Here is a 20,902-nt window from a genome sequence, read left to right on the forward strand (position 1 = left end):
TCTGAAGTTGCTGAAAAGTCAGCAGGAAATCTAAATACCTTTTGTCCTGAGAGAGGGGGAGATGGCTCCAATTGCTCACATATTGGTATCATCAGTGCTGAGAGGAACAACGTCTAGCAACTAGAATAAGCTGTTTGCCAAAGCTGGCCTCAAGTTTCTAAAAACAAATGCACTCATCACTTGCTCATTTAAACTGCTCTGGCATAACCACTGTGAAAGGCAGAAAGAGCCCCCCCCCCCCTGTCATCAGGCTTCTCATTCTGAAACATTGTTTCCTGTCTGGTGGTCTCTTGCCCATCGTACCATTGGAAAACCACAACAGTTCCTGAGCTTAAACAAATTTGCCCATGGAAGCCCATCTCTCTCTCTCTCTCTCTCTCTCTCTCTCTCTCTCTCTCTCTCTCTGTGTGTGTGTGTGTGTGTGTGTGTGTGTGCTCTGTAAATGCTGCTTTTGATGACGCATGGAAAATGACATGGCAGAAAGATGCAAATCAGAGCCAGAACCAATTGGAAGGGAAAATACTGCAAGGAGTGTCTGGTTTTATAGGGTCTTTATTTCTTATTAAGATGGTGTATATACCACCCTTTCCACAAACCACAGTTTACAGGATAATCAAATAAAAGCACAGAAAGTAACCCAGTACTTAAAAACAACAGCTTGTACCAATCACTAAATAGCAATTATTATTAATAGGAGCAGCCAGTAGTCCATTTGTAGAATCAGGTCTCTCCTGATTTGCTGAAACTATAAAGAGATGGACAAGATACACCTCAGAAGGGAGGGAGTTCCGCATCTTAAGAGCCACAACTGAAAAGGCCCTTCCATTGCACAGAACTTTGAATTTTGTACCACTGTTTCTTCTAAAGATGCTTTAGAATTTAGAGGCTGTTATGGGTTGTTTTCAGTGGACAACATGCTTATAAATTACTGGACTTACAAGCTACTTTTTATCACCCCGAATTAATTTTTAGGTTTTATTTTAAATGCCCCTTCAAGTTAAATTTTTAAAATTGGCATTAAATACTTGGTTTGGTGTTTTGTTTTTTGAATCCTTGCCGTGTTTTGGTACGACAGCCAAAATTTCATTTGACATCTCAGCTGCAGTTTTGTCTCAATGTGTGACCTTTGGCTAGCCATAGTCCCTACCTCACAGAGTTTTCTGAGGATAAGAAAGGGGAAGAAACTCTCTGTATACATCATCTTGAGGTTCTTGGGGAAAGATCAAATGCATATCAGAAATAAAAAAATGATGGCAAGTACCTGCAATGGAGCCACCTGCATCATGGTGCTCTCTCTCAGCTTAATAATAATGATGATGGGTGAGATCCAATGTAGCATCAGCACAAGAACCGGGATAGGCTGGTATTGTTGCTCAAGCTATTTTAATTGTGCAAGCAGAAAAATAGGTGCAGGTCTTGTAAAAGTAGAAAAAATATACAATAGGTCAACACTGTAACACTTTTGTCACCCCAAGCCACTTAGTGGACTTGCTATATTAGGAAAGGGGTTCCCACTGGCAGAATGATTGTTGCATTTGCAGGCTGCAACAATCACATCTTAATAATAATAATAATAATAATAATAATAATAATAATAATAATACAAAATGTATATATCAATTGATTGTCATAAGCCCTCTAAGCAATTTACAAACAACACTGGAAGCATAAATAAAAGGTCAAAAACAGATGTTTAGAAACATTCAAAAGATAATTAAAAACACATGTTGCTCATGTGTAATATCCCACTCATCAGCATATGATATAATAATAAAACCATATAATATCATCCAGAAAAATGCAGTTTGCAGCATATACATTTACTTCACAGGGCTGCTGTGAGGATAAAAATGTAAACAACCCCATGCTCATTGTCCTCAACTCATTGGAGAAAGAGAAAGAAAATGTGAAAAATACGTGAATGCTCTTCAGAAGTACTTCTGACCTTTCACTGGTGGGCAAATAACCTGCCCTGTCTTCTCATCTACACTGGGCATGTTGTTTTTACTTAGTCCAATATGGTATTCATTTGTGATGCTCATCACAACAAACTTCCAAGCGTTGAAGTGAGCTCCACCTGAACTTGAAAATACACTTTCAGCATCCTTATATGTTTTATATTTGTTCTTGCTGACAAACCTTGGCGGTATAAGGGCATTCATGTGTAACCGGGAATGAGAATCACATTTTCAATATACAAAAGACCATTCCGTTTTGTGGACAAAATACCTTAATAGTCATTCTAGGAAAGGGGGCAAAAGTTTGGAGTTATATATGGCTGTAATTCCTGCCCAGGACTTTCTGGATGCATGACCCCAGGGGTTACAAAAAGGCAGTAAAATCAGCCGAGGAGAAACACCTGTGTTAGGACGTAAGACGATGGAAGCAGCCAGTTTGGAATGACTGGCTGGCTGGTTGCACCATTGGGCCTAACGATTGGTTGCCAAGCAACCCAGCATCCTTTATTGAACAGCAAACTTCCTTGGGCCTTCCTTGCCTGTTCCTCAGAGCTAGTTACCTAGTAAGGAGAAAAAGAAATCATTACTTTACTAATGTTCTTCCTACACGCACTGTCTATCCTTTCACCATTCAAGAGGCCAGGTTGTGGCACTGCAATATATATACCAGCTTAAACCAAGAAATGAATGAAGCTTTTTGCATCAGAGAAATTCCAAAAGCCACACTTGAGCAATACTGTTATTATGCCCCCATCCAAATGACATAAGATAGTGAGCAAGTTTTTGATTTCCCCAGAATTCTTCATCAGGCTCAAAGTTAAGAAATGGGAGGGGAAGAAGGGGAAACTGGCTGGATGCTGAGCCTCAAAGACTGTCTTAAGGCATAGTCTTAAGTAGGAGGAAACCAGACTTAACCATATTAGGTTCAATTGTATACTATGCAGGTTGCACTTAAGATGGAACACACAATGACTGGCTCCTCAATTTTGAGCTGTTGGTTTTCATATTTTTGAAAGCTATTGTGCAGCATAAAGCCTTCATAGCATTTTGGCTAATCCAGTTAGGTCTGCTATCCTATACAAACACAGGCACCATCTGCGCTATACATTTAACACAGTATCATACCGCTTCAACAGTCATAGCTTCCATCAAAGTATACAGAGAATCAAAAGCAGCCAGCAAAGTGGCAGCAACATCCAGCAAGATGATGCTGGAAGCTGTCATTGTTGCTGGAGGTGCCACCTCTTGGGTCTCTGCTGCCCAAGGCAGCTGCCTCACCTCACCTCATGGGCTGGGAACTGTAATTTGTTAAGAGTGCTATGAGTTGTTAGAAGACCTCCTTCATTGCTCCTTCAATGGGGATTTTTAAGCAGAGGTTGGATGGCCACCTATCATGGATGCTTTAGCTGAGATTCGTTGCAGGAGGCTGGGCTAGATGACCCTAGGGATCCCTTCAAATTCTACAATTCTATGATGTGATGCTTCCAGCTCTTAACAATATAATTATGTGCTCCAGTTCCCTTTACCAATATATGAACAAATGTAGAACTACATTTGTCTGGATCTGCAACCCTGTAAAGTTTTAGATGCTCATACCCAGTGTGGAGAGAAAAGCAAGCTATATTAAAACAGGGTCATAAAATAAAAAGCTGACCAAAATCCTCCAAAGGAAGCAACTACCATAGAAATAGTTATCCAAATAAAATGGTTCATATCTTATAATGGAATCACATGAGCCATTTTTTTCTCATAGTATGGAAAATGTCCCATATGTAGCAGCCTTCAGTAAATAGACAAAAATAAAGGGGAGATCATTTTCTCTGAAATTTCCCAAAGGGAAACAAAGTGTAGCAATAAATATTAAATTTCATCTTTTTTTCTTGTTTCCTTTCCTTCCCCCTCTTTCTTTTCTTAATTCATGATAAACAGGACTGTTGAAAGAGCAAATTATTCCTTTGCTAAGGCAAGAAAACTCATGTCAGATATATAAGATTAGACAAAATCATCATATCAGTTACAGCAGTAAACCATTTGTCAGATGACTAGTGGGTTTTTTTTTGGGGGGGGGGTTTAGTGTTTCATTTTTTGTATGACCCTTCAGACGGCCTGATCCTAATCAAGCACTTTCACCCTTTGAATGCAAGCCCCACACTGTGCTTAAAAAACAAACCGTTTTTGTTGATTTTTAAACATACATGAAAATACGATACACTGGTGAATGGTGAAGTATAGGATAGGGTGCAGTAAAGAACTCTGTAGAATTGGATAGGGTGCAAGTTAAGGGCAACCAAAATGATAAGGGAATTGGAGTAGCTTCTCTACAACTAGGACAGGAGAGAATTCAAATCCAGTTTGCATTCAAAGGCAAAGCTACCAATTTCTGAAACTATATGCTAACTGGAACACAGCCATTCTATAAAATTCCCACTTCCTACTTACTTGGAAGCTGAGGAATAGCATTAGGATAAGGGTCTCCATGTCACATTACTTTGGTGAGAAGGACACCGTATGTCTCTTTAAAGCAAATTCTGACTTGATGGAACTTTGCTGCACAATGCCTGACCTGATGGAGCGTTGGCTTCTGTGTTAATATTTAAAACCTTATTGCTCAAACTCATTTTCAGCCACTTTGCAGTAGCATAGTAAATATGAATTGGACTGTGACCTGGGAACTCCATGAAATCATCAACCAAACTGTTATACTGTGTGCTGACATCTGCACATAGCCGCCTTTTTTTGGGCCAGTTTGATTGTCTTCCAGCAGGGCTGCGCACAACCCCCCCAGATTTGCCCCATGGCTCTGAGCTGAGTTCCCCCCATCAGGCCAACCCACCCTGCACCAACCAGGGGGGGTCACCCACCATATCTCAGAACTAGTCCCAAATTAATTTGGGGTGGGGCTAATGTTTAATTAGGGAGGATCCTAATTAAACATGTGTGTCTCCTTTCCTAGATGAGGGGGCGGGTCAATTCTGCAGGGTGCTTCTTCACAAGAGGCTTCTCTGAGGGAAAGAACCATGCCGTGTGTGTGCTCACACAAGTAACATGCATGCCAATCACATACATGAACATAAATGAACCCAGTGTTCAGATTACAGGGCCCCAACTCCTTTACTTGGGATTCTGAATCCTTAGCTATTGTATTAGAATCCTTGGGGATTATAATGTGACTATAATGAGAGTTAATCCACCTTGTGGGTTTAATCCCCCACTTGTGGGTTTAATTCCCCCAATCATCTGAGCTATAGTATGCATTGCAAGCAATAAAGCACATAGGTGATTAAATGGATGAAGTAGATGGATGGGGTCCCTTTGCCTCACCCACATACTCATACCCACATGCACCCACTAGTTGGCTGGTGGAGGGGTTGGGGAATAGGGTAAGAATCATGCACACGCACATACACACACACACACATGGATGTACACACACAAGCAAAAGATCCTTGCATGAAACCAGAAGACTTCCCCTTTTAAAGCAAAGAATACACTGGGGATAGATTAAATAAGGCCTACAACAGAGGGAAGTGAGTTCTGCACTGCAAAGCCTCCCGCAGTCGAGACTTGATAGCCTGCTGACTTCAGACGAAATATGCTAGCCCTTCACAGTTGGCATTGTGCAAGAGCAGATCAAGTCTCAATTCAGCACTCAACTGTATTCTGAACATACAGCAGCAGCCTTTATCCAAAACATAAGAATATGACCAAAAAAATAGCTTGCACCAGTTCAGTGGCAGTGAATCCTATAAACATGGCCAGCACTAGAGACTGGTACCCTTGAGCAGTTCCTCAGAAAGACCCACCATTAATATCTACCTAGGGTTCCCCATTGCACTTTTTTCTGGTGCACTGATCAGAGATACAGGTGCCTGAGTGTAGCTGCCTTTTTAATTTCCCACAATGTACTGCATCCAGGGGCATTGTGTAATAGCAACTAGACCCCAAAGCTTAATGCTCTTTCGAACACTGATCACCAGGACTCACCAGTGGAGGAGGAGGAGATACACCAGAGGACTCATTGCATAGGGTCCCCTCACACCTGGGACCCACCCTGCCTATGAGCAAGGCAGATGGGATGAGACCATCTTGCAGGAGGGTTGGGAACCCTTCACAACTGTTTATATGGATATCGTTTCAGCATGCCAAATTTGCTAAACTAGCTGCTCCATGGTAGAGAAGAAGTAGTCCACATAGAATGTGCTGTTACAATTGTCATAATGTTGTTCTACTCTGCAACAGCCAGCCAGACGGATGGACGGACAGACGGACTGACTGACTGACTGGGAAAATGCAAATATCATTTGTGCAAGTGCAACAAGCTGAAAAACGAGCCACAACAGTCCCCCAAATTGCTACTGGGAAGCAGCAGCTGTAACCAAGGATGCCCTGGGTCCAATTTGTTTCTTCCATGTGGCTGTATCCCTGGGGAAGCTCAGGCTGATCAGTGTGGAAGATTCAGCCCAGAATCAGTTAGTGAGAGGCAAAGAAGACACAGGAATGGCAGGAGCTGCCTAATATCAGGTCAGACTATTTTGGGGACAATAAGTCTCCAGGAATATAGACGGAAGTCTTTCACAAGCAACTACTACATGGTGCTTTTTGAAGTTAGAGAAACCAAGAACTGGATCTAGGATCTTCTACATGCAATGCATCTTTGTTATCACAGAGTGATAGTTCATCTTTTGCCTCACCTGCAACACCCAGTTGTCACCATCTGCACCCGTATCTCCAAGCTGGAGCTGGGACATCATTCTCTTTATTTCTGAAGTTCAGGATGTGAGTGCTGTCGCTTATGGAGCCAAAATATCAGCAGTGTTGGAGGAGGGGGCTTGAGGTTTGCTCTCAAGTCACAGAATTCTGACTGATAGTGGGCATGGTGGGAAACTGAATGGAATGGAGTGACTACGGATGGGATATAATGGTGACTCTGCCTAATCCTCACTTTCTGAAACAATATGAAAAATGAAACACAAACATCGTGTAAAAATCCCATTTCTCCAAATTTTCCAATGCAGCTTTTCAGCAAAGTAGTATGTACAAAAAGGCACATGCTAAGTGTGCATAAAAATGCATGGGCTGGTGAAAATGACATACAGGAATGCATTCCATTAAGGAACATTGCTCTGCAAAAAATGTATATATTAGGCAAAATTGCTTACAGGTGTGTATATTAGGATAAATTTGCAGTAAAAGACTGATGAACTTTCACAGGCTTAAAAGAAAGAGCTGTACTTAAGACTGGGAAAATGAGAAACTGAAAGAAATGTACAAGTCTACCCATCCCTAAGTAACTGAGGTGCTGAAGAGGGAGCACTCCACATGCTTCAAGGATCCATGAAGGACCCACTTGTGGCATTATAACAGTCAGGGTTTTGCCATGTGCAGCAGCCAACTACATGGCAAGGGTTCATTGAACGTGATGGTATCACACCACTCATCTGCTTCAACAAGATGTTACCAGGGGGTGCAGGGAAGAAAAGCAGATTGGTGACAGCAGACTGGTCACTTATTAACTAGTTTTGTCCTTAATTAGAACATCAGAACCTTCCTCCTGACCCAGACCAAAGTTCTATCAAGTCTAGCATCCTGTTTCTCCATGCAACGAATCAGATGCCTCTGGGAAGCGTGCAAGCAGGACATGAAGGCAATAGCCCACTATCCAGTGGCCTACTGCCTCTGAAACTGGAGGCTCCAATCAGTTATTGTGGCTTCATTACCATGGATACCATGAGTCAGCTATTTAGCACAATCCATATCTAAATATATCTATGCAGCTACATAAAAGGTAAAGGGACCCCTGACCATTAGGTCCAGTCGTGACCGACTCTGGGGTTGCATCACTCATCTCGCTTTATTGGCCAAGGGAGCCAGCGTACAGCTTCTGGGTCATGTGGCCAGCATGACTAAGCCGCTTCTGGCGAACCAAAGCAGTGCACGGAAACGCCGTTTACCTTCCCGCTGGTGGTACCTATTTATCTACTTGCACTTTGACGTGGTTTTGAACTGCTAGGTTGGCAGGAGCAGGGACCGAGCAACGGGAGCTCACCCCGTCGCGGGGATTCGAACCACCAACCTTCTGATCGGCAAGTCCTAGGCTCTGTGGTTTAACCCACAGCGCCACCTGTGTCCCTATGCAGCTACATAGAAGCTTACAATCTAAGTTTCGATAGCGGGAAAGAGAACTGAAAGAGGGGTCGGGAGAGACAGAAGAAAGAACAGAATCATAAAACTTGAAGGGACCTTGTAGGTCATATAGTGCAAGCCCTCTGCTTAATGCAGGATTTGCAGTGGAGAAGGCAGCTTCGGCATCCCCAGTGAATGGCCCTGCAACCTATGCTCTACCTCCAGTGGTAAAGCTCATACTCACATTGGGCATTTAAGAACATATTTAAAGCACATGGCTTCTCCCAACAAATTCTAGGAACCAGGGCCAGTGCATCAAATTTTGCCACTTGAGGCGAAATGGGAAGTGCTGCTCCACCCTACTGCTGCTGCTGCTGCTGCTGCTGCTGCTGCTGCTGCTGCTGCTGCTGCCACACCACCCAGCTCACCCTGCAGCCACCATTGCTGGAGACAGCAAGGTGCACCCAAGGGGACACCAGCATGAGGGCTTCCGCCACCTGATGCTGCTGCTGCTTCACTCCACCTCATGGGTGGGCCAGGACAGCTGGGAACTGTAGCTTACCCCTCACAGAGCTACAATTGCCAGCACCCTTAAATTAAATACATGTCCCAGGATTCTATAAGGGAGACATATTATTTACATTGTGCTTTTCAATATGGATGTAACCAGAGAAAGGAGGGAATGGCCAACAAGGAGCATTCACACATGCTGAACTTTTGCTATGGTTGGGAGTGGAGGCTGCCATTTATACTTGGATTATTCTGCTTGTGCGCTGTCTTTCTCTTTTAAATGCATGCATGCACGCACACATGCGCGAGCACGCACACAAACACACACACACAGAGGATCTGTGCAAAGCTGTTAAGAATTACACTGCTGATGGGGGAAACAGTAATCCCTGCTTGCTTTGATGTTCAGGGAGGGGGAGCAGAGAGACAAAGCAAAGAGAGACAGAGCACAGATGATGTTCATGTTACTAAGACTTTATTACACTTAATAAAACACACTACAGCGCGTTCACTAGTATACTATGAAGTCTTCATAAATCACATTGCCTGCTCGACATGTGTCAAAATAAAGTCACATAATACAAAACAGGAGAAAATATTCCCAGTCCTGTGTATTTGTTCACTTGTGTCATTGGCTTATGGTAGATGACTTGTCTGATCATTACTGCAAGCCAGAAAGATTCCTGGTTGCTAAATATACCTGTTTATATTCATTAGTGGTGTGGAATCTGTAATCCTGCAGATGTTGCTGAACCCCAGTTCCCATCATTTCCAGACAGCATGGCCAATAGTCAGGGGTGGTGGGAGTTGAAGTCCAGCAATATCTGGAGAGCAACAGATTATATACTACTACTGTTATTATTATTATTATTATTATTATTATTATTATTCACACATTGGAAGCAGATGGGAAGGGGAGGGGGAATCCATAGGGTATAGTCAAGGGGTGGAAGGCTGTGTGCTACAGAGACTCGGAAGGCACTGCCTGTCAGCTGGTAAAGGGCAGGTGAATCAGTATCAAAAGCAAGGATGAGCATGAGGTAGGGCCAGGGCCAGCTCAAGACATTTTGCTGCCTGAGGCAAAGGATAAGACAGCACCCTCTCCCAAGGGACACACAGAAGCTGATTGGACTGGCAATGGAATCTTACTCCAATACTGGTGAAAGGCCAGGGTCTTCCACTGCGCTGGAGGGCAGCAGGCTAGTGTATAGGGTACAGCGCACGGCACATGGCCCTCACAACTCTATTCCTTCCCTGAACCTCACCATCTGCCACCTGAGGCAGCTGTCTCACTCTGCCTCATTGTAGAACTGGCCCTGGGTAGGAGTATTGGGCAACACTCTGTGCTCAAAGTTTATAGGGGGCAGAGGGGAAGCTGGGGCCTCTTACTTTCTGTGGTGATTCCCCTCCTAGATACGGTTTTAAAAGGCTACTAGGGGTATGATTTGGCTGCAATTTGGAGTAGTCAGAGGGTGGGGTTTGTGTGTATCATTAAGCCCCCTCCTCTCCCCAATAATCTGAGCACTCTAAAGGGATAGGTGGGGGCTTCTGCTGTTCACACAAAGGGATGCAGAGAGGTAAGAAGGTCTGACCTTCCCATATTGATTCAGAGCAACCAATTGAATCTTTGGCTCATATCAATGTGTTGCACTCTCTTGCCAGTGCATCTCTGCAATGCATTGAGCCAAAATCCAGCACATCCTCAGCAAGCCCTGTTTTTCTGGAGGTTTTAAAATACCCCTTTGAAAAGGACACATTTCCCTTCTCTCCAGCCCCCCCCCCCAACAAACATTTGCTGTATTTCTGCCCCTCCCCAAAAAGTATTTCACTGAGGTTCCAGCGCCATGGCATGCTTTATGGGAGCCCTGCAAAGAGAACTCCCGTCAGCTGCTTAGCCCAACAGCATAAATTTGATCTCGCAATTAGTATTCAGCTCAGCATCCTGGATAGAAACCAATGTTGCAGCCAAGAGGTGGTTTAAAACACATAAATCATAGATCAATGACAGAACTCTAAGCACTGGATAGATTACAAAAGTAAGCTTTAGTTAAAAATAGATTAACCATTTCCCTGCAGGAATTCCTTCTGCCAAAAAAAGAAAAGAGGGGAAAAAAGAAACCCTATATATTAAACAAATAAAATTGCATGTTATCCAAGGATTTCCCCCCATACTAATATATGCATATAGTAGATTAATTGCCTTTTTCCTTGACATTTAACATTCTGGTTAAAGAAATGTTGTATCATGCTATTTGAGTGGAAAATAATATACAGCACAGAAAGCAAAAGAGAGAGAGAGAAAGAAAGAAATAACTAAAAATATAGCATGAGCCAACAATAGCAGCAGCTTTGGAACAATTGCTGCAGAAAACCAGGCTATTTCTGATGCATTTGGTTTTGGTTTGAATTGTTCAAATAGGCTCCTGAGGTCAACAAAGGCTGAGGCACAGCTACAATTGAGCTCGTCCAAATTTGTATTTTTCTTTTAAGTCAAGTTGGAAGAAGAGGTAGTAAATCTATTTCAGGAGACATAAGGAACTTTATTATACCAGTTCAGACTATTGGTCCTTCTAGCTCAGAATTATCTACATGTCTGGCAGAAGCTCTTTGGAGTTTTAGATGAACCTTTTCCTACCTCATCTAGAGCCAATGCTAGGAACTGAACCTGACACCTTCTGCTTGCAAACTGTGCACGGTCACTCAGCTGTGGTCCTTTCCCTGATGTAGGGTGAACATATGAAGCTGCCTTATACTGAGTCAGATTGTTCTTCCATCTAGTTCAGTGTTGCCTACACCGACTAGCGGTGACTCTCAATGTTTTCAGATGGGCGCCCTTCCCAGAGCTACCTGGAGGTACTGAAGACTGAACTCGAGATGTTCAGCAAACAGAATATGCACTCCACCACTGACCTACCACTTAAAGCGGTAGATGCACTTACATGACAGAATGCACTTTCATCCAAATAAATGCCTTGTGCGTAGAAAACTGGCATGGCCCGAAGAAATGTTGTCTCCTAGCTTTCTCCCAGAGTTGATAGCAATTTTGGGGGTGGGTGGGAGAAAGAGTGTGTGGATTGGGGGAGAGGTGGTGATAAAAAGAGTGTGTGGATTGGGCGGGTAGGTGGGGGAAAGAGTGTGGGGATCAGGTGTGGGGTGAGAGAAAGGATGCATGGATCGGGAGGATAGGTGGTGGTAAAAAGAGCACACAGATCAGGGAGGGGGTGGGATAAAGAGCATGCGTTGTGAGGGGGTGGGGGCAGAAAGACTGCATGGATGTCCCACTTTCCTGTCCCAAAAAGTTGGGCAGTATGGTATTCTAGACAGCCTCACATTGTAAGACCTATCAGAGGTATGAAGGCCTAGCACTAGAACGGTCAGTGTATAAGCAAGAATACGCACTACTCAGCCATCTCTTATTTTCAGGTAACAAAGAGCAAGAGACCAACCCCACCCGACCCGACCCCTCAATTATTTTGAACTAATGCAGATTATGAAGGAAACTGAGTTGTTTGTCCTTCCCCCACAAGACTGATTTGTCTGCAATTTGGCAGGCTTCCTCCATACCCTCCAACATTTCTCTGATGAAAATAGGGATGACCTAAGGAAAAGTGGGACATTCTGGGATTAAATCAGAAACTGGGGCAGCTTCTGTAAATTCAGGACTGTCCCAGGAAAATAAAGACACTTGGAGGGTCTGTTACTCTGTGCCTGTAAATTTCATTGACCAAAAGCAGAGGTGGAGTATTGCCATGTTTAGATTATCCATTATAGCTACTGGGAAACCTGGAGCTTCACAGAATGTATTGGAGACCAAATTATGGACCAAAGTAGAGAAAGAGCACAGGGTGGCTAAGAAGCATCAAAATTTTAAAGATTGCACAGATGCAAATACAAAGCAATCTTGGGGCCAATGTACACCCCTAATACAAATTGGAAGATAAGTCAATTTCTCACTTATAACTAGAAATCAGCTTTTATGGCATATTCTATATCTCTTTATAAAAAAAACCCAACCTGTGAATATTTTTCATGTACTCCTTAGAACAGAACAGCCTTTTGACTAAAAGAAATGATTTAAACTCAACATTGACAGACAGACACCCTGGAATGTTTATGTTTTTCTTTTAGAATTCTAGACAACCAAAACAACATCAAATGATAAAAGGAGACAGAATTCATATATAAAAGCTTTTCACCCAAGACTTTTCTCTCTCATTAAATACGTACTGCAATATTTGATTGGTTCAAGAAGAATGATCAAATAAAAAAGGTGGGGTGGGGGGAGAGAGACCAAACTTCTCCATGTTGGATTTCCCAAATTTTGATCAAACAAGCAGGACTGAAGTTCGAAAGTTATTACCGCATGAGACTATGACTGTCTACTGTTAGTTTAACTAAATTAAAGATCATGTCGTGTAAATCCTGAAATAAAATAATCATCACCAAACACCCATGTTTACTTCAGATATTTTAACATCCTGTAAGTAATGAAAAGGTGGTTGTGGTAAGGAATGTTGTGTTGTGAAGTCAACTGAGCCCTTTTCCTAGATCTCTGGCATGGTGAAGAATGTTCTAAATTCATAAGAAGAGTGTGGAAAGTAAGGTAAAGGTAAAGGGACCCCTGACCATCAGGTCCAGTTGTGACCAACTCTGGGGTTGCGGTGCTCATCTCGCTTTATTGGCCGAGTCAATATACAGCTTCCGGGTCATGCAGCCAGCATGACTAAGCCGCTTCTGGCGAACCAGAGCAGCGCACAGAAACACCGTTTACCTTCCCGCTGGAGTGGTACCTATTTATCTACTTGCACTTTGATGTGCTATTGAACTGCTAGGTTGGCAGGAGCAGGGACCGAGCAACAGGAGCTCACTCCATGGCAGGGATTTGAACCGCTGACCTTCTGATCAGCAAGTCCTAGGCTCTGTGCTTTAACCCACAGCACCACCCATGTCCCAGAGTGGAAAGTAGATTGTTTTAAAGCAGGGGTGTGGTGCAAGGGTGGAGGGGCTCACTGTGTTTATACCCCAAAAGGTCTTGCTTCTCCCATAGCCACAACCTTGGATTCCAGCAGAAATCAGGCATGTCTCCCCCTCACAGGCTTCAGCTTGCTGCCTGCTTCTAGCTCACACACAAAACTCAGGGCTCCCCCTGGCACAGAGCCACTTCCTTTGTTATCCTAACAACCCATACTTAGAAGGCCATTAGCTTGCCGAGGACCTGGCATGGCTATTCCAACCACTGAATCCTTGCTGGATCCAGGAGTTAGAAGGGGCTCATGCAGCCTAAACACACACACACACCCAACTCACAAAAAATACCATTAAAATAGCCTTTAAAAATATGGGAGAATTTGATCCTGTATGGAGCCACTGAAGATTGGATCCATGAGAGAATCTGATCCTTCATATTGCCACTTACAAAGGAGCAGCAACTGGCACTGTGCAAGACTGGATCCTCCGGCTTAACTGCTGTTTAGTAGAAGGATCCAAACTTGCATGGCGCTGCTCTTTCATGAGTGGATCCCCTGCATGCAAGGGAAATCTCTTATGAAGCAACAGCATGCACAGATTCAGATCCTCCAGCTGTTATATTGGAGATTCTGATCCTATGTAGCGCTGCTTTGGGGAAGGAGGACAGGAAATGCGTCTCCCTACCTTCTCCCATGGGATGTGGGTGGCACTGTGGGTTAAACCACAGAGCCTAGGGCTTGCCAATCAGAAGGTCGGCGGTTCGAATCCCCATGACGGGGTGAGCTCCCGTTGCTCAGTCCCTGCTCCTGCCAACCTAGCAGTTCGAAAGCACGTCAAAGTGCAAGTAGATAAATAGGTACCGCTCCAGCGGGAAGGTAAACGGCATTTCCATGCGCTGCTCTGCTTCACCAGAAGTGGCTTAGTCATGCTGGCCACATGCTGTACGCCTGTTCCCTCGGCTAATAAAGCAAGATGAGCGCCGCAACCCCAGAGTTGGCCACGACTGGACCTAATGGTCAGGGGTCCCTTTACCTTTACCTTCTCCCACAAACATGCAGCCACCCAGAAACTTTTCACAGCTTCCCCATTCTTCTTGCTCATGCCTACCTCTCCTTCCTGCCTAATGCCCTTCCCCCGACAGCCCTGTATGTCTCTGGGTTGCTCAGCCCAACCTATAGTGATCTGGGGCTCTCTCAACCCAAGTCGAATAATGCCCAGATCCCTCTGAAAAGGTCTTATCTGGCCCTGGATTCAGGCCCTTGTCAAATCTACTATACAGCTCTACTCACTTCCATAACACTTTGAAAGATAGGAGCCCCCAGGGATGCAGCTGGAAAGGGATATGAATCCTTAAAGTTGTTATTTTGCGAATTTGGGTTCTTAACTCAGATTTAAGCCTCTTATCCAAAGTCACAAGCACAGTCCTCATAAGAACTGCTTGAACGAGTAAGAATTGTAGGAATGGATTTTCTATTCCTCCTGATCCCAAGTTTTCTTTTCTCTTTTGCACCCCACTCCCTGATTTCCTTTTTCGGCCAATGTTAAGCTTGTTCTATTGGGGAGGGGAGGGGAGGGAAATGCCAAGGACCGCTCTAAGTAAATGAAATGTGTCAGTGAAAAAATCAGGGTTAATTTTTAAAGACACGTTTCCCTCCAGCAACAATTCTCTTTAATTATTTCAATGTGAAACGCATTATAAAGCGTGTTTGTTTCCTGTTCTCAGCCCTTGGTGGCCGACATGAGATATTCAGGACACGGAGAGTGTTTCTCAGCTCTGGGTTAGTCAGGTTTACAAGGTGCTGAAAACACTCTCAGGTCTCATGAACGTAGCTTGAACTGAATCAGGCCACCACTGGTACCTCATCGTGTTGGGCAAAACATGACCTAGAAGTCCTGTGCCAAGGGGACTGTAATTTAAACCCATTCCAACTGATTTCTAACATATTTATATACAATAGCAACAGAGCTCATGCCTAAGCAAGAAATTGAGCTGATTAGCATTTTTTTTTCATGTGTTGCTATTATAGGTTATTCAGCTCTAAATGCAGAAATATCTTCTCACCTGGGACTCCAGGAGAGCGGCATTTGCTGTTTGGTATGGTGTGGCACGGCTACAGCCTGGTCCCAGGGGCTAACTCCTTCCCACACAATGGAGGGGATGTCTAGTGCCTCCCCCTCTGGCTGTGCTGGCCTGATGGGGATGATCTGGCTGAATGGGCCAATCAAGTTGCAGGGGAGGAGGCCGAACCAAGCCCGCCCCCTGTAGTATTTAAAAGGTCAGCCTTGTGTAGTTCGCACTCATTTGTTAGATTCACCACTCACCCACCTAGGCTGTAATTGGTCAGCCTGAAGGTGAGCGCGCAGGTCAACAGGACCTTGCTATGGTTATTCAGTGGCTGTATTCAGGGCCAGGGAGGATTTTTTTTCCTGCAGAAGAATTGGCCGGTCTGCAGTTTTTCACCTACCTCATAGTAACAGTTGGGTGGATAAGCCATTGGGTTGGATCCTTAGCTGGTCAGGTTAAAGGGGTCCAGGAGGGGTGTCTGTGGGGTGTCTGTGGGGGTCCACACAGGGGTGTCTGTGGGGGTCCACACAGGCGTGATGGACCACAGCACCTCTCCCAATGGTGGCCCAAGTGGGATCATAGCGCCTAGTCCATGTCAGGGGTGACTCCCCTGCTCTGAGTCAACTGCACCTTATTCATCAATCAGCAGGTGGGCTGCTTGATACCAGATACATTCCCAATGCCTTGGCCATCTGTACATCTGTAAACAATAAAAATGTGGCCTACTTCAACACAAATTTCCTGTGTTTATTTCTATGGTTTGCCCCTCACTGTACTACAGGCATCATGTACCCGTGACAGAAAACAGAGGTGCAAACTTCTATTGGAAGTCAGAGAAAATAAGGTGGGAGAAGAATGGGAAGAGAGGGCACTATATCTTAACAATTCTGTTTCTGTTGCTCAAATTTTTCTTCAGGTTCACTTTACTACAGAGTTATCAGATACTGGAGTAGCAAAGCCTGTTCTCCTTTATTTCCAGCTCTGAGTGGAACTAGGGATCAGGGCTAGAGCTCCAAATTTGATGGACACCTTGACATTGGAACTGCTTCCATGCCAGTGGATGCTCCGGTTGGCTCACCTAACCACAGTGCTCCTCTGATTGGTGCCAGGTGGTTCACATTTTAACTATCCAACCCCTGGAATAGCATCACTCTAGGGCACTTCCAACCCATGTGGGCCTTATAAGGCCTTTTGAGGGTCCACAGCAGGGTGCAGAATTGAGAAACAGGTCTCTAGGCAAATATTCCTGTTTTCCAAATGAAAAAGCCCCAAATGTTGCAACCATTTGTCATAGATGAGTTACCCCAATTATTTGATTATTTTTAATTCCATTTTCTGAACCTTTCCCAGGTCTACAATATCCTTTCCCACAGCTGTTCTAGTCACAGGCTAAAACTGAACTTCATCCCACCCACTGTGTCTTGCTATACTGCTGTCAGTCCCTTTCTCTACTGTCTATCATATTTCATATGCCAAAGGCAGGAACTCCTGTTAGTTGTGCTTAGAGAAGAACACAAATGAGGCTCAGCTACATCATGGGCTGTACCCAACATTCTTTGTCCACTAGCACAAGGGCTCTTGAGCTAATGGAGGGGTGAGTCCTAATGTTGCACAACAGGAATTCAATGTAACAGTTGTGCTAGCAGAAATGCACAGCACAACAAATTGTGCAATCTATTCCACAACAAAGTTACCACCAGTTTGATTTTATGTTCTTTTGCACAATAATGTTCCAGCAGCACTAAACTTTTCACTAGTTTGACAAGTCCACTTCTAAGTGACTTCAACTTCATTAGATACAAACCCATCTGTTTAGCCTCCCATTCTGTTCCACCACCACCACCATACAGCTTGTTTCAATCTACCAGTGGCCTAAAACACAAATAATTCTGGTTCATGGCTTCCTTTTTTTCTTTTCATATTTGGAATTTAGGCAAAGGCTAATGACTGAATTGGCTAGCAGTCCTCAAACAAAGTTTATGAGCAGGAATATGAGTAATAATATAGGGCAGTCTATGGTAATAATGCAGGGTGCGCTATCCAAGTCATTCTCTTTGAATTGGCAAATATTCACAGGAAGTCTTTTCAATCCCCTTTTCAAAATGGGGATGGTTAAATTGGGCAGCTTACATTGCTAAGAGGGTGCTATTTATAGTGCCATTATTCGGGAGGAAATCGGAAGTTCGGAATGACAGCAGAAATGACATGACATTGTCTTTCACGTTCACCTGCGGAAACATCTAGGTCATCCAAGGAATGAGTTAAAAGTCTAGAAAGGAAGCAAAAAGGTAGCTGTCTGTCATCTTGCAAAGAGATTTTTCATTTGGCGCTTAACATGTTTTTTTTTATTAACAAAAACTGAAATAAGAATATCTCCCTCCAACCCCCAAATATTCTCATGCCCTTAAAGATACTGGAAATTTCAGACAAAAGTTTTTCAACCTTTTTTTTTTCCATTAGTGGAAATTCAAAGTCCCTTGGGGGAACAAAAGTGTCTGGATTGTTGGACCAACTCTACCTGATCAGCTGTAATCAAATGGTCTGTCTTTATACCACCTACAGCAAAACTCCCTCCTTAAGCCAGCTGTAAGATTAAAAGCTTTTCAACTTGCTATCTTGGGAAATTTCTTTCAAGGAAATTACTACAAAGCCTTGTTTTAGTATGTTCCCCTACTGTGCGTCCTACTGGGTTTTTTTAATAAGGAAAGCTATCCATCCATGGAAGTGTATCCTGTTCTCCATGCTTGAGTGTCTAACAGCAGGCATATACAGTAGACTCTCTGATGTTTTCCTTCTTTAATTTTCACTCCATAATGTTCTCTGCCTGGTTTTGCTGACTGATGCAGGCACCTTCATAGTAGTTTTAATTAGGGGTGTGCACAGAATCTAGGCAGGAAAAGCTGCTTTTCTGTGTAAAAGGGGGGAGGAAAAGGGGGGGGAAAACAATTAAATATGGTTACCAGAAAACAATGTGCAATTATGAAAGGGTGGCTAAAACAATTTAAAATGTAGTCATAACAACATTCAAAAACATCTATAGCAGACTTCCCCCAACTTGCTGTCCACCAGACATTGTTGGACCACAACTCCCATCACCCTGACTATTGGCCATGTTGAATAGGAGTTGAAGCTCAATAAAATCTATACTTTGCCACACTGGAAAAGACTGGTCAATGGTAAAGACTTTGCTTTTCCCCCTTTTAAGGAAACAGGTTTTTTTTTCCCAACATAACAAGAGACATGTGGGATCAGACCAAATGTCCTTCTAACCTAGTAAAAGCCAGTCAGATGCTTCCCAGAATACAACAAACAAAACTTAAAAGACACAACTCTCTCCTGTAATTTCTCTCCAGCAATTGGTATTCGGTGGCATACTGGCCTTCAACATGGGGTTGTATATAGCCGTCATGGCAACCAACCATTCATAAAAGTATTTCATTAAGCATTTGTCTAATCCCCCTTTCAGAGCTATCAAAGCCCGTGGTCATCATCAACACATCATGTGGCAGCAAATTCCATAACTTTACTAATTGCTGTGTGGGGAAAAATATTTCCATTTGTCCTGAATCTCCCACCGACCATCTACGTTGAATAGCATTCAAGTTCTAGTGTTCCAAGAGTGAGAGGGCAAGTTTTTCCCATTCCGTTTTGAGTCCTCATTTTGTTCTAAGCCAAAAGACTTTGGCTGCACATGGTCCTTTTGGAGGGAGAGGAGGAGAACCAACAGTCCACTTGCATAAAACATGGACTAGTGATCCAACTCCATAAAGGGCAGCTTCTTATGTTTCATATGTTTAACTCTGTCAGGATGCAAAGAGAGCAAGAACCTAGGAGTGGGCAACCTCAGGCCCTCCATGCTTCTCTATACAGCCCTTGAGACTCTCATTAGTAACAACAACAACAACAACAACAACAACAACAACAACAACAACAACAACAATTTATTATTATTTATACCCTGCCCATCTGGCTGGGCTTCCCCAGCCACTCTGGGCGGCTTCCAAAAAAATATTAAAATACTGCAATACATCAAACACTAAAAGCTTCCCTAAAGAGGGCTGTCTTCAGATGTCTTCTGAAAGTCTGGTAGTTGTTGTTCTCTTTGACATCTGGTGGGAGGGTGTTCCACAGGGAGGGCGCCACTACCGAGAAGGCCCTCTGCCTGGTTCCCTGTATGCCCTTCATTCTCTTCAAGGGGAAGAGACATAGCTCAGTCTTTTTTATTTCTGCATTTTCAAAATTTTAATACATACAACTTGCAATTATATTGGCTTTCTGTTTATTTATTTTCCCCACTGACACATCCAGTGGGTTTTCCTCATTTACTACGGTTTTGGAAAGGATTGGGGAGGGGTCTTTGACAGCATCCCAGAGTCCTCATGCCACCTTCCCAAAGCTGTGTGAGGCATGCGATTTTGGGAAGAAAGAGCGAGGGCTCTGAGACACAGCTGGAGCCCTCACCCCTGCATCCCAAAGCCTGGCGCCTCAGTTACCTGGCTATGGGAAGGCAGTTTGAGGGTTCTGGTAGAGTCCCACAGCCCTTGTATCACCTTCCCAAAGCCAGGTGAGCAGGCAGCACCTTCCTTATCTCCCTCTGGGAAGGAGGTGTGAAGGCTCTGGGAAGGCACCGCCTTGCTAATTGGGGTCTGGGAAGATCGCAGGTGGGCCCTGGTAAGCTCTCATGGCCTTCCTGTGACCTTCCAAGACCCTAGCATGCAACCCTCCACTTGTGGGGGTCGGGTTCCGTGGGTTCTTGACTTTGCACATGGACCCCTGAAACTGAACCCTTGTGTAAGTAGTGGTCCCACTGTATACATGCATATATCTATATCTATCTATCATCTATCTATCTATCTATCTATCTATCATCTATCTATCTATCTATCTATCTATCTATCTATCTATCTATCATCTATCTATCTAACCAGCCTCTTGTAGCTTCAGGGAATGGTACCCTTCTGAGCATTCCTTCCCTATAGCTCTATAACTACCATCTTGGAAACAGCATCATTTAATTTTTATCAGAACATCTGATAAAGGCAAAAGAGGAGAGGGGGAGGGGGAGGGAGAGGGGGAGAGAGAGATTGAAACATCCTAAAGAGATGTTTAGGAAGCATCTTAATTATTCAAACAATTATTTTCTCTCAGTTCTTTTGCAATATTTTGTTGGAAGAAAATTTGGTCTGGTTTGCAGTTTTAAACAAAGTGACCTAATTCACATCTCTGGAACTAATACATAGATCAAAAATTAGGGGTGGGAGAGAAATTCATTTTAATG

The 20,902-nt window shown here is 43.7% G+C and overlaps 1 long non-coding RNA gene across 2 annotated transcripts in view; it reads right to left on the reverse strand.

The window, feature by feature from the left end:
* Positions 1 to 534: 534 nt before the first annotated feature.
* LOC114589029 (uncharacterized) overlaps positions 535 to 20,902 on the reverse strand; it is a 97,041-nt gene continuing 76,673 nt past the window's right edge. For both annotated transcript variants that reach the window (XR_013391268.1, XR_003704565.2), the window contains exon 4: positions 535 to 2,518. This is a non-coding gene — a long non-coding RNA (uncharacterized LOC114589029). The remainder of the gene's footprint in view (positions 2,519 to 20,902) is intronic.

The sequence above is a fragment of the Podarcis muralis genome, chromosome Z (assembly GCF_964188315.1).
Source record: "Podarcis muralis chromosome Z, rPodMur119.hap1.1, whole genome shotgun sequence".
Classification (NCBI taxonomy): domain Eukaryota; kingdom Metazoa; phylum Chordata; class Lepidosauria; order Squamata; family Lacertidae; genus Podarcis; species Podarcis muralis.